The sequence below is a fragment of the Aplidium turbinatum genome, chromosome 3 (genome assembly GCF_918807975.1).
Source record: "Aplidium turbinatum chromosome 3, kaAplTurb1.1, whole genome shotgun sequence".
Taxonomy (NCBI): Eukaryota; Metazoa; Chordata; class Ascidiacea; order Aplousobranchia; family Polyclinidae; genus Aplidium; species Aplidium turbinatum.
Genome location: NC_137474.1, coordinates 2,488,764 through 2,501,339, shown reverse-complemented (window position 1 = coordinate 2,501,339; position 12,576 = coordinate 2,488,764). Strand labels below are relative to the sequence as shown.

General features: G+C 36.8%; 1 protein-coding gene across 1 annotated transcript in view; it reads left to right on the top strand.

The window, feature by feature from the left end:
* The first annotated feature begins 2,387 nt into the window (after positions 1-2,387).
* LOC145767460 (uncharacterized) overlaps positions 2,388-12,576 on the top strand; it is a 47,564-nt gene continuing 37,375 nt past the window's right edge. The window contains exons 1-2 of the mRNA XM_082579285.1: positions 2,388-2,483; positions 5,126-5,290. The gene's annotated coding sequence lies outside the window, so the exon portion shown is untranslated. The remainder of the gene's footprint in view (positions 2,484-5,125; positions 5,291-12,576) is intronic.

The window sequence follows — 12,576 nt, the reverse complement described above, 5'->3', positions numbered from 1 at the left end:
TATTGTGAAGAACAGGAATGTAGAAAAGTGACCAATTTAGGTTTAGAAAATTCTCAAAGAACAGAAACTAAAAGTCAAGAAACTTCACATTTCTCGCATATTTCCTTCTGAGAAATATTTCACTACTAGTGTTGGGCGTCCTCATAAAACCCATGTCGCTACAGATAGGGTTAAATGTGCTGCTTGCAAGTTATTTGCCTATCTAGCTTCTCCCCAAGGCAAGATGGTTGGCTTTTTATCGGCAACCACTAACTTCGACTTGAAGTCTTTCAAAGGTCTTCGATAGATCTAAAAGATCCACAAGCAATGGAGTAGGCTATTGTGATTTCCATATGAATAAATAACTTGTTTCAAGAGAAAGATGTAGCCTACTTGTCGGTGATATGCATACACTTCAAACCAAATTGGTTGTCACTAGTCACAAGAAAAGGCGAAATAAATGTTCAAAAAGCTTGGAAATAGGCTTGAAAAAAGCTATAGGTGGGTAATTTCCTATATCACCAATATTAACATTGGCGCTTTTTACCACAAGGCCAACTTGAATACGAATCTAAGGTCTCATTGTAACTGGACAGCGTATGTGAAATGTTTAGTTCATGTTTTCAGTGAACATCAAAGTTCACGTCAGTTAACCGAAGTCCCTTTGAAAGGCTGCTACACAATGAAAAGAACATGATTTTTTAACACGAGACACTAAATTTCTTTTATTTTCAGTTGGTTTTTGGAACTTTGGTATAAGATGAAGTGTATTACACAAATATTTGTTTTGTGTTTTTGTTTGGGTTCAAGTCGTTCCCAAACTTTAACATGTTTTACGGGCGTAAATTTCGAGTCTGGATCACAGGTAATTTATTCAAGTAGATTTGCAAAGAATCAGTGTCCTACCGGCAATCGGCCACAGTCCTGTCTGCGAGTGGAATCTGTAATCATCACTGAACCAGCACAATTAAGTGGTAAGAATTATTTTAGTTTATTATTTGCTGGCAGGTTTGGTCCATGAAATGAATTGAGTAAAAACAAATGAAAAACTTATAACCAATCTACTACATGTTTCGATATAAAATTACTTTGATTTGTTATTTCACATGCATCTGAATGCAGTATCTCTTCAGCTGCCAATCACTTGCATCCTCCATTGTTAATGCACAATGGTAGACATTGTCGAATGCATTTTGTACGATTTGTTGGAGAAGCTCAGTTAGATAAATAATTAATAATGATGAATAATCTTTATATTGGGCTTATCAAGTCATTATTTATTCAATCGATCTTGGTTTTTTGAGAATTGAGAAGGCTTTATTAAGAGATTATTTAATCTGTAAGATAACGTTTTCGAAGCTTCAATTGTTTTTATTTTTTGAATCACTTTATAGCTAAAACTTCTAATTTTTTAAACACCAAACATAACCTTATGTGTACGATAAGAAATGCCCATGACAAAATATCTTACCTTTTAACATTTTCGTGCAGCAAATATTACACTGGGGATTTGTGCGGATGATACGGCATGCATGAGTGATTGCGCAGCATTAGTTCCAATGATAATTGAACAAACTCTCGGAGGTGGAAGAGGACCGTCTGGGACCACCTTAGCCCAGGAACGCTATGGAATTTTGTAAGTCTCTGTAAAAGTCGTAAACACGTTACATTATAATGAGTGTATTGTGTTGAAACAATGTTTCAATAAAAATAAAATACTTTTACCTCGCCATTTTGAAACTCATTAATCGAGTTAATATAAGATTACTTGAACTGTGTGAATTTACTGTAAAATAACGTTTGAAAACACTGCCAGTGAAAAAGTCGTTTGATAACAAGTTCTGTTCATTTTTTTTTTTTGAGTCAGAGTAACCTTATATCTTCAAAACTTACAGCCCTTCGAACAAAACGTGACCAGAAAAATTCCGCTTACCAAGGAAGCATACAAGATGTCTACGACTCAATACTAGGGTGTGGAGTCGGGCGAAAAATATACAACTTCAACTCCTTATTGGTTTATAACAAGCCGACTCCGACTTCAGTGTTGCCAGATTTGGGAGTGTCACGGTTCTTTCCACCTATTTCACTTAAAGATATTTTGGAAAACAAAAGATTGAGTTTAAAAAAATTGCAAAAAATAAAATAAACATTGCAAACATAAATTTTGTTGTACATCGTTTCGTAACAAGCCGGAGCCGGCCTCTTTCGATGTTTCCCACTTCGAACACGCCAAAATCGTTCCGACTCCACAATTCCAATGCCTTGTTCAAAACGTAAATAACCATTGACACAATAAGGAAGAATTCCTTTTCGTTTAATATGGAATACGATTATAAAATTCACAAAGAGTTACCACAAAGAACAATAGGATAAGCCAAGTGACGTGTCTTTTGATTTCAGAGCATGTGAAAAAGCTTGTTGCACCACCGACAATTGCAATGGTGATCAATCAGTAGAAACTATTCTTCAAACCCAACAAGAAACGACTACTGGAGGCGCAAAAGGTTCATAAAAATCGACAAAATTTACAGCAGTTTTTTTTTCGGTATCTTTCCCAAGGCGGGTTTAGAGAAGACGGAAACCTCCCGCGGGGCGAAAGGGCAAAAACCCTTTCGATCGAGATTTGTTGTAGTTGGCAATATTGTTTAATCGCTTTAAAACAAACAAAAAGAAAGTACATTTCTTTGAACGTATTTGCTGGATTCATAAGAATATTTGTTTATTTGTATTACATGAAAGTGAACACATTGAATACAAACTATAAGCCAGAGTTTTACAAACTTTTCCACCCTTTACCCAAAGGTGGCGATCAGGCTTATTGTGCTCAGTATTCGTCTTAAACAAACATCTACAGTAACATATGAGACTGCATGAGTGAGGTAATTATGTAATTTTAGTCCCATCCCAGTGCAATAAGTGCAATGTACGCATTCAACCTGTTCTGCTCTTTACTTTCAAAACCAAAGAGGTCGCTATAACAACATCGTGGATCGAAAGCCAAAAGCTACAGTGCACGATGAGGCTCAAATAGGGTTGCCATATTAGCGTTGTTTTAATGCGTATGACAGGCTATTTTGAGCTTGGCATTTTGAAGAATGTATAAGTTTTGTTTATATATTTGTTAAGGTGAAGTATTGGATCTGCTAGTTAGGCTACTTACTACCTCATATATTGTTTTGCTAAACAATTTAGACAAATAAACAAAACAAGCTATCTATAAAAAAAAACACAACTCTTTATTATTGTAGACTACTGAGCGACACCCATCAAGGTACAAAAGCCTGTTACATAATCACAGAGTACAAAGTTATGTTCTTCAGTAAAGTAACTGCTTAGAATTTTATCCTTATTACGCAAGAACGTAATCTTAGCCTCCGAGTTAAGAGTGCCATGTTGATCTGAACGTGGAGCTAAGATTTCAGCTGCCACTTTTGATGGCTAAATGTCTAACTACAGTAGATAGTACAGATGGTTTTGAGGAAAAGCTTGACCTTGCCCCAAAACATGACTGACGATGCAATAGATTGAGTTTCGCTTGCAGCAGCATGATCGTTGCTTACTTCACTATGCAGCAATAACGCCTAGCAACACAGAAACTCAACAGCAGCATTCAATGTGTAGGCTTCTATGTTGAGCTGCAGAATGGTGGGACGTCTGAACTTGTCCATTGCCCCTTGCAACTTTGCCGTCCGGGTGGAGGCTCTTTGTTGACAAGTTTCGTTTGGCATCTGCTTGGGTGCAGATGTTATTCACAGGATGGGGCACGAGGAGCCACTTGTCCATCCCAATGTCGTCCAGACTGAAGTGATTTACCTTTGTTATACATTTGTCCCAGCTGCGATGAGGTATATCTGGATTATTTCACAATGTAGATATTGACGACTTGTTTTAACCTGGTGCTGCGGAATCGCTATGGTAATAGAGACTCGCTCCAAAGCGAACTCGCAGCATCAGGCTAAAACAGGTCGATAATATCTATATTGTGAAGTAAATAATGATCATGCTGATAAAAGCGAAACTCAATATATTGTGCATCTGGTTTGTTAGGACAGCATCCTACTTGTTAAAGGCATATTTCATTAGCCCATGTCATATATATTATCCTATAGATCAAGAAAAAACAGCTTCTTACAGAAAAGGCTTGGCATTAGCAAACGCTTAAAATAAGATTTCATTTGTCCAAGTAGCTATTTCAGTAAGCTTACCTTTTCAATACAAAGCTGCATTTAACAAACAAATGATTATCAAGTTATTTTTCTCGTGGTGTACTAATTCGCAACCATTTTCATTGAATATTCATGATTCTCTCTCTTTAACCATTCATTTCAACTCTTGCTTGCGTTTTAAAATTGCTACAATTACCCCCGATTGAACTAAACAAACGCAATTATGACATCATAATAACAAACAGGTCTGAAAATGAGTAATTTGATAAATAAAAAATAGTCAGATAATGTTTTAAAAATATTTTCATTGTCAAGTAGGAGAGGATGGGGTAAGATGAGCACCTTTTTGCTTAAGTCGCTTTTACAACAGAACGGTTTGTTTTGGAAAATTTTAATAGGGTGAACTTAAAGCACAGTGAATCAGCTACATTTTAGATTGAGTTTTGTCACCTTGCGATTTTTATATTTTTTATATTGATACTTATTCGCGTGTTGCTCAACTTACCCCGGCATAAATTGTATGGGGTAAATTGAGCAATGACCTGGGGTAATTTGAGCAATTCGATTAAGTTGAAGCATTCCCCTGTCAGTGTAACAATAAAGTTATTCAGTTTTTGGAAAACAAATAAAAATTTTCGAATTTTTGACATAAACAATATAACTGCGTGCCATTGTAAAATGCAATTCTCAGTGGACATAACAAATACATTGAATGAAGTGGCATTATGAGTGATATATCCAGAATAAAAAAAAAAATTCCGCCGATTCGTTTTTCCAAAAACAGGGGTTGCTCATCTTTCCCCATTGTACACTTTACCCCAGTCTCCCCTATCTAGAAAGCTAGAGCCAATTTGAAAAAGCTAAGCATCTTTTTGGAATCACTGGCCTTGAAATGCTCTAAATGAACTCTCACTTTTTGTGCCAAAATTGTTTTGTAGGCCTGTGAATTCGATTACATTTTGGGCTGATTTTGTCTACAGAGTCGGTGTCACCTTTCACCTGTCTCACGGGCGTGGCCTTCAAGTCTGGATCAAAGACAATCTATTCAAGTAGATATGAAGAGAATCAGTGTCTTACCAGCAATCGGACACAGTTCTGTTTGCGAGTGGATTCTTTTATTATCACTGAACCATCGCAATTAAGTGGTAAGAATTATTTTAGTTTATTATTTGCAGGCAGTTTGGTCCATGATGATGATGGCGTATGAGCGATCTTTCCAGGCTAGATTGGAGGGCAGGAAATCTTCAGCCACTCAACAGTTGTTGAGTTTGGTCCATGAAGTGAATTAAGTGAAAATTAGCTAAAAACACTCTATGTTTTGATACAAAATTACTTTGATCTGTTATTCTACTCAGGGCCGGATTAAGGCAGGGCTCACGGAGCTGCAGCCCCAGGCCCACCGATAACAACTTACTAAGAGCAACCGACATGCTTATTATCAGGATCGAAAGAATAAAGGAAGAAAATCATAGAACGAATGCTAACTGCGTAAACCAGTGGTTCCCAGGGGGCACACCTCCCCAGAGGGCGTCAGCTAATTTTCAGGGGGCGGGAGACCTAGCGTGCTCTACAACTTTATCTCTGGTTTTCACTCACGCAGACATCTCACTTACAAATTAATGAACTTATATGCAGAATTTATGATGTCATGATTTTGACAAACTGGTTAGTTTTATATTAAATTATGATATCATATAGGTGCAAATACTATCGCATCATGTAGGGTAGTGCTTTTATCAGCTTTATTATCGTGCAGGTTAAGATTTTTAATTTATTCTTTTAGTCTTTATTTAAAGTCAGGTGGGCTTGAAACAAAAGACCATTTGCTAAAGGAGGCGCGATAAAGAAAAGGTTAAGAACCACTGGTGTAAATAAAGGTGACACTTAAATGGTGGCTGTGGCTTTGATGATGACATGCTTATGGCTGATTTGTATTACAGAGTGCAAATATAAAGTATAAAGGTGTGCAAGCCATAATAAAAGAACACAATCACCTAGCAGAATGCATTCCTTGTGTAGCGCACCTGCTTGAATCTTCTGGGAAAATGTGCTGCTGAGTGTTGCCAACCGGCAGTGCGTTTTTTTATGTTTTTGCAGGGTTTCTATATGTTCTTTTCAGCTTCAACACACAGATAGAATCTCCTTACAGATGCATTGAAACCACTTCATTTGCCAACAATTAAGCCTTTGTCTGATACACGTCGAGAGGCATGATATGACGCTATACATGCGCTAAAAAAGGTTACCAAGCAGTTCTTCAAGTCTTGAAAGCAATGTCTAGTGACAATGACGAACAATCACAGACTAAAGAAACAGCCAAGGGGTTTATCTTGTCAATGGAAAAGCTTGAAACAGTTATTTTAATTGAGTTATGGTCGTGCGTAATGGAACGGTGTCATAAAACTAGTCTGGCGCTGCAAGATTGCAAAATTACATTAAAAAAAGCAACAAATTTGCTTCAGGGTCTACTGTACATGATTTTGTTCCAACATTTCATGAATTTAAAGAAAAGGGTAAAGTATAGAGTGGCTGTCATCAATATATTGAAGAAATTTCAAGAATGAAAAGAAGAAAAGTTTGCTGGGATAGCGAAGGTGGATCTGAAGACACATCACTTGATCTATCGAGCAGATTCAAAGTAGACTCATATTTGCCAATCCATGACCAAATTATTTTGTGTATGAAATCCCGAATTGCAGCATACGATCGTCTTCAAATAAGATTTTCGTTTTTGGCAGAATTAAACACCATGTCTAACTGCAAAATTGAAGAGAGTGCTAAAACATTGCTTCACTATATTATCCAGATAATCTAAAAGAATCATTGCCTGAAAAGATGATTCATTTTTCTGCGCTGCTAAAATAGCCTAACACCATTTGAAATGTTTAGATTCATCAATTAAAATGAGTTTATGTATGCATCTCCTAAAATATCTGTTGTAGGCTGCTAAGAATGTATCTTTGTCTGATGATTTCTAATTGTGCAGGCAAACGATCATTTTCAGTGCTTAAAAGAGTAATGAATCATTTGCGTTCATCCATGGGCCAGAAAAGATTGCACTCCTTAGCTTTACTATACATAACAAAATTTTGGAAAAAAATAGTTACCGATGATGCAGCTTTGCTTTGTCTAAAACCAGAAAACATGTCATTTGAATGTGTTCAATAAGTAAATACTGTAGGCCTACTTCGAGGATAATTTTTGTTATTTTATTTTAATTGTGATAGGTACAATGAGGGGAATGAAATATAGGCCTTAGATTACCTTATAGCCCCAGGTCCATCAAAACCGCCCTGTTTCCACATGCATCTGTATAATAATGTAGCATTCCCTTCATATACGATATTCAAATAAAATTACATGCCAGGACATTAGCTCAATAAAGAATAATAATACAATATTTACAAATAGGCTACTACCCAAATTTAATTTCTTTTAGCACAAGGTAATTAAAATAATAGCATCTAGTTATAAAGAAAAGTAAATATGAAAGCTGTATTGAAAACTTGTAACGTATTATGTAGTTTACTAATGCAGTTTTACAGCTTGTGAAGAGATTTTTGCAAGGATGTCAAGAAGTGCAAATTAAGTTTAAGATTTTTAAGTTTTCTTCACTTTTACGTAAGTTTTATGCTTTGATTTTTTAACTTATTTTTAAGTTTAGAGCACTTTATCAAACACAAACTTTATTTTATATTACTTATGTATTGAATTGTTATCAATAGCTATGCAAGCATTAATCAACATCTACAAATTTCTCGATACGTTCATTATTTTCTCGAGTTGTTTAACCATCAAACATAGGCTAAGCCTAGGTACGATAAGAAATGCCTATTACAAAATATCTTATCATTTAGTATTTTTGTATAGCCGAGATTACACTGGGGATTTGTGCGGATAATACGACATGCATGACTGATTGTGAAAAATTAGTTCCAACAATAATTGGAGAAACTGTCGGAGGTGGAAGAGTGATTGGAATCACATTAGCCCAAGCGATCTATAGGGTAATGTAAGTCTCTGTAAAATCTCAAACACGTTGCATATTAATGAGTGTATTGTGATGAAACAATATCTCAATAAACATAAAATAATTTTGCCTCATTCGGCAAAATTCATCAATCGAATTAACACAAAATTACTTGAACTGTGTGAATTTACTGTGAAGCAATGGTTGTAACTAATACCAGTAAAACAACTTGTTTGAAAATTGTTGTTCGTTTTTTGTTATTGCTGTTGTTTTTGTTTTGTTTTTTTGAGTAATAGTAGCCTTATATTTTCAAATCTAACAATTTTTGAAGCAAAACTTGGCTAGAAAAATTTTGCTTACCAACCATGCAAGAACTTTACGACCCAGTACCAGGGCTGTGGAGTCGGACAAAAAATGTACGACTCTAGCTTCATTGGTTTATAACTGGCCGACTCCTACTCCGGCTTCAGTGTTGCCAGATTTGAGAAGTTGGTCAGATTTGTTTAGTTTTTGTCTTTTTTCATTTTTTTCAACTTTAATTTCACTTTAATTATGATCAAAATTGAAGCGGCGACTTTCACAAAAACTGACAAGAACAAACACTTCTATTTTCGGGTAAGCTTTTCGAGATCAATGCTGCGAACAAGACACAATTATAGGAAAAAAGATTGCAAACATAAATTTTATTGTTCGTGAGCGTCGTCGTGTGAGCCTCTGGGGCCGAGGGTCTATCCTTTTACCACCCTAGATTTACGAAGTTTCCGGACTACACTGCAATGCTACTAGAGAGCAGCCAGTCTTTGGTTTCATCATCTATGGCACGCAAACCTTCCACTCCGTTAGGTGGCTTGAAGATGGAACAGTCATTGATGATGTGGTCTGCGGTCTGTTCCTCAGCACCACATTCACAGGAGGAGGAAGAGACCATTCCCCATTGGTGCATAGTTGAGCGGAAAAGCCCGACGCCCGTACGGAGACGGTTGAGGCGCACCCATGCCTGTCTTGGTAATGTCAGTCCGATGGGACGTGTTTTCGCGTCGGGGATGAACGAATAGGGTCTGGTTGCGGTTGACTTCCATTCAGAACTCCATTTATGGTCCGCCCAAGCAGACGCAGAGATGTCTTGTATATCAGCATGTTGATTTTATTGTTCATCGTTTAGTATCAAGCCGGATTCTGCCGTTTTTGACTTCTCCGATTCCGGACACGCCCTAAACTCCCGACTTCGACTCCAAAGCCCTGCTCAAAACGTAAATAAGCATTGACACAATGGAGAAGAATGCCTATTTGTTTACTATACAATTTTATTATGAAATTCACAAAAAGTTACCACACAGAACAATAGGATAAGCTAACTGACGTGTCTTTTGATTTCAGAACATGTGAAAAAGCTTGTTGCACCACCGACAATTGCAATGGTGATCAATCAGTAGAAACTACTCTTCAAACTCAAGAAGCCACTTCTGGAGGCAAAGAAAGTTCATTTGAAATGAAAAAATTTGTAGCAATTTTTTATGTTATCTCGTCATTGTTGTACGGCAATATTGTTTAATTTCTTTTAAAACAAACACAAAGAAAATGCATTGCTTCGAACGTATCTGCTAGGTTCATAGAAATATTTGTATTCATGAAAGTGAACCACATTGAATACAAACTAAAAGCCAAAGTTTCTCAAACTCTTTCCACCATTTACTCAAAGGCGGCGAAAATTACTATAATTACTGCCACTGCACTATACAAGCTTCTACTGGAGGCGCAGAAGATTCATTTCAAATGAAGAAGTTCGTGGCAGTTTCTTTCTCTATCTTGTCGTTGGTGTTTAGCAGTATTGTTTAATTGCTTTGAAAACAAAACAGAAAATATATTGCTTTGAAGGTATCTGCTGTATAAAAAATATACATCACTTGAAAGTGAACCACATTGAATACAAACTCAAAGCCAGTGCTTCCAAAACTTTTCCAAGCTGTTATCCAAACATGGGTAGCGCATGGCCACCTGGAGATGCGGCTTGATTTGTCACATTTTGCAGATTTTGATTACAGCTACTGCTTGTGCTTCACTGACATTTTTTGAGATGTTTTACTTTTTGCGGTTTCCCAATGACATAAAACTTTTTTGTTGCCTTGGGGAAGCAGTAGAAAATGAGAAAAAGTAAGTTGAAAAACGCAAAATCAGACTGTTATTGAAAATTAACAGTTTAACTCAGGGGTGTGCAACATGCGACCCGCGGGCCAAATGCGGCCCGCGGCCAAATGCGGCCCGCGAAGAAAAATTGTGCTGCCTGCAAAGATGTGCCAATTTTGAATTGTGTGCGGCCCGCGAAAGGTGTTTATAATTTAGTTTAGTCTGGTAGGTGTGAACAGTTCATTGTAGAATGGATTATTATACATTTCGCACCTTCTGTTAACCATCAGCACAGTTGGCCATATTTGTAAAAGGGGTGGACAAAGACTTAAACGAAACGGAACAGCTTCTGTCACTACAGTCAATGAAGGGCACGACAGCTGGTGCTGAGATCTTCACTGAAGTAATGGATGCTTTTGACAAGTTCGAACAGGACTTTTCCAGCTTATGCAGAATCGCAGCTGATAGTTCTTGATCCATGTCCGGAACTGGCATTGGATTCATGGGTCTCTTGAAGTCTTCCTTGAGGGAGAGAAAAACCGATGATGACAAAGCAATTTTTTATTGTAAGCTGTCATTCACCAGCAAAACCTGTGCGCAAAATGCTCGAAGTTCAAACAGGTCTTGAGCCCGGTTATTAAGGCAGTAAATTTCATTCGAGCACGAGGGCTCAGCCATCGTCAGTTTCAAAAGTTTCTGGATGATCTCAACACAACACACAAAGATCTACTTTTTTCCGAGGTGCGTTGGATAAGCAAGGGCTGCATGTTGCGACGATTTTACGAACTGCGGAAAGAAGTCGTGAATTTTTTGAAACTTAAAGGGCACCCAATAGCTGTAATGGAAAACAAAAATTGGATATGCGATCTAGTTTTCTTGGTTGCTATAACTACGCACCTGAATGATCTCAATACAAGACTGCAGCAAAAAATTCAGTATGCAAATGAAACGTATGGTCACATAAAGCTAGGCTTTATGAACAAATTATGGCTTTGGAAAGCCCACATACAGACAGGAAATCTTTTCCACTTTCCAGCTTTGAAAGACTATGGAATGCATCTTGAGAAGAAAACTGAATTTGCAGACCAACTTGAAAAATTAATTATTGTATGAATTTTTGGCTCGTTTCAAGGACTTCAAATCTCATGAACATTTGTTTGATATATTCTCTTCGCCACTCAACACGGACAGTGACAAAGCACCAGCTGATATCCAATTCAAACTGATTAAGCTTCAAGAGAAAACGGATTTAAAAGCAAAGTATTTAGAAATCAATCTTGGCGATTTTTACCGAAAACATCTCAACCAAATGACTTTTCATATTTGAAAAAATTCATGGCTTCAAAAATGGCTCTTATTGGCTCAACGTATTTGTGCAAACAATTTTTTTCTAAAATGGGTGTCATAAAATCTCAATATTGATCGGTTCTGACATACGAACACTTGGAAAATGGACTTCGAATTGCGAGCACTTCCATAGTAAATTTGGAAATACTGTAGTCGTCGGGAAAACAAGCCAGCTGCAAATTTCTCACTGAACTCGTTCAAAGTCGGTGTGACAATAAATTTGAATAGCAGTTTTCTTCAGAAATTTATGTGTAATAACTTATTATTTCTGCAAGGAAACCCCTAATAATGCCATAAGAATAACATAAATAACAAAAAACTACTTTTTTGTGCCTGCAGCTACTAGAAAGCATATGTTAAATAAACTTGCGGCCCGCGGTTTCACCCAGATATTTATATCTGGCCCTCTTGTAATAAAGGTTGCACACCCCTGGTCTAACTGTTTGTCGTTTGTAAAAAAAAAAAATCAATCTAACTAAAATCTTCGAAATCAAATTTTCTTTGTTTTTCAACATGTGAGGATATTAAAACCTATTGTGTCATCTGGGGAAAAGAGTAAAGAAAGCGTAAAAATCTAATTTTTAGAAAAATTTATTTAAACCTTCGCCCAAAGTTAGAAAAACCTGGAAATTTCTGTAAAATGTGACAAATCAGGCCGTATCTTTAGGTGGCCATTAGGGTTGCCCTTAAAAATCATTTTTCTGAAATTTACTGCTCCTAACCCTTAAAAAGTTTCGTCCTTACAAAAAATGAGGTCTTGCAAAAAATTTTTAAATTTGAAGATAATTTAGAGGGTGCACAAGACCCCTCAAGTTCCGCATCCCCCTAAAAATGCAAAATTTGGATATCTCGAAAACCCCTTAAGCTAGAGATGTGCTTTTGGTGTCTAAAGATGCAGAAGACAAGGTTTTCTATATGCTTTCTGAACATTGAATATGCCCATCTTGAGTAGAAAAGCAGTAATTTTGAATAAAACTACTTTTTAGGGGT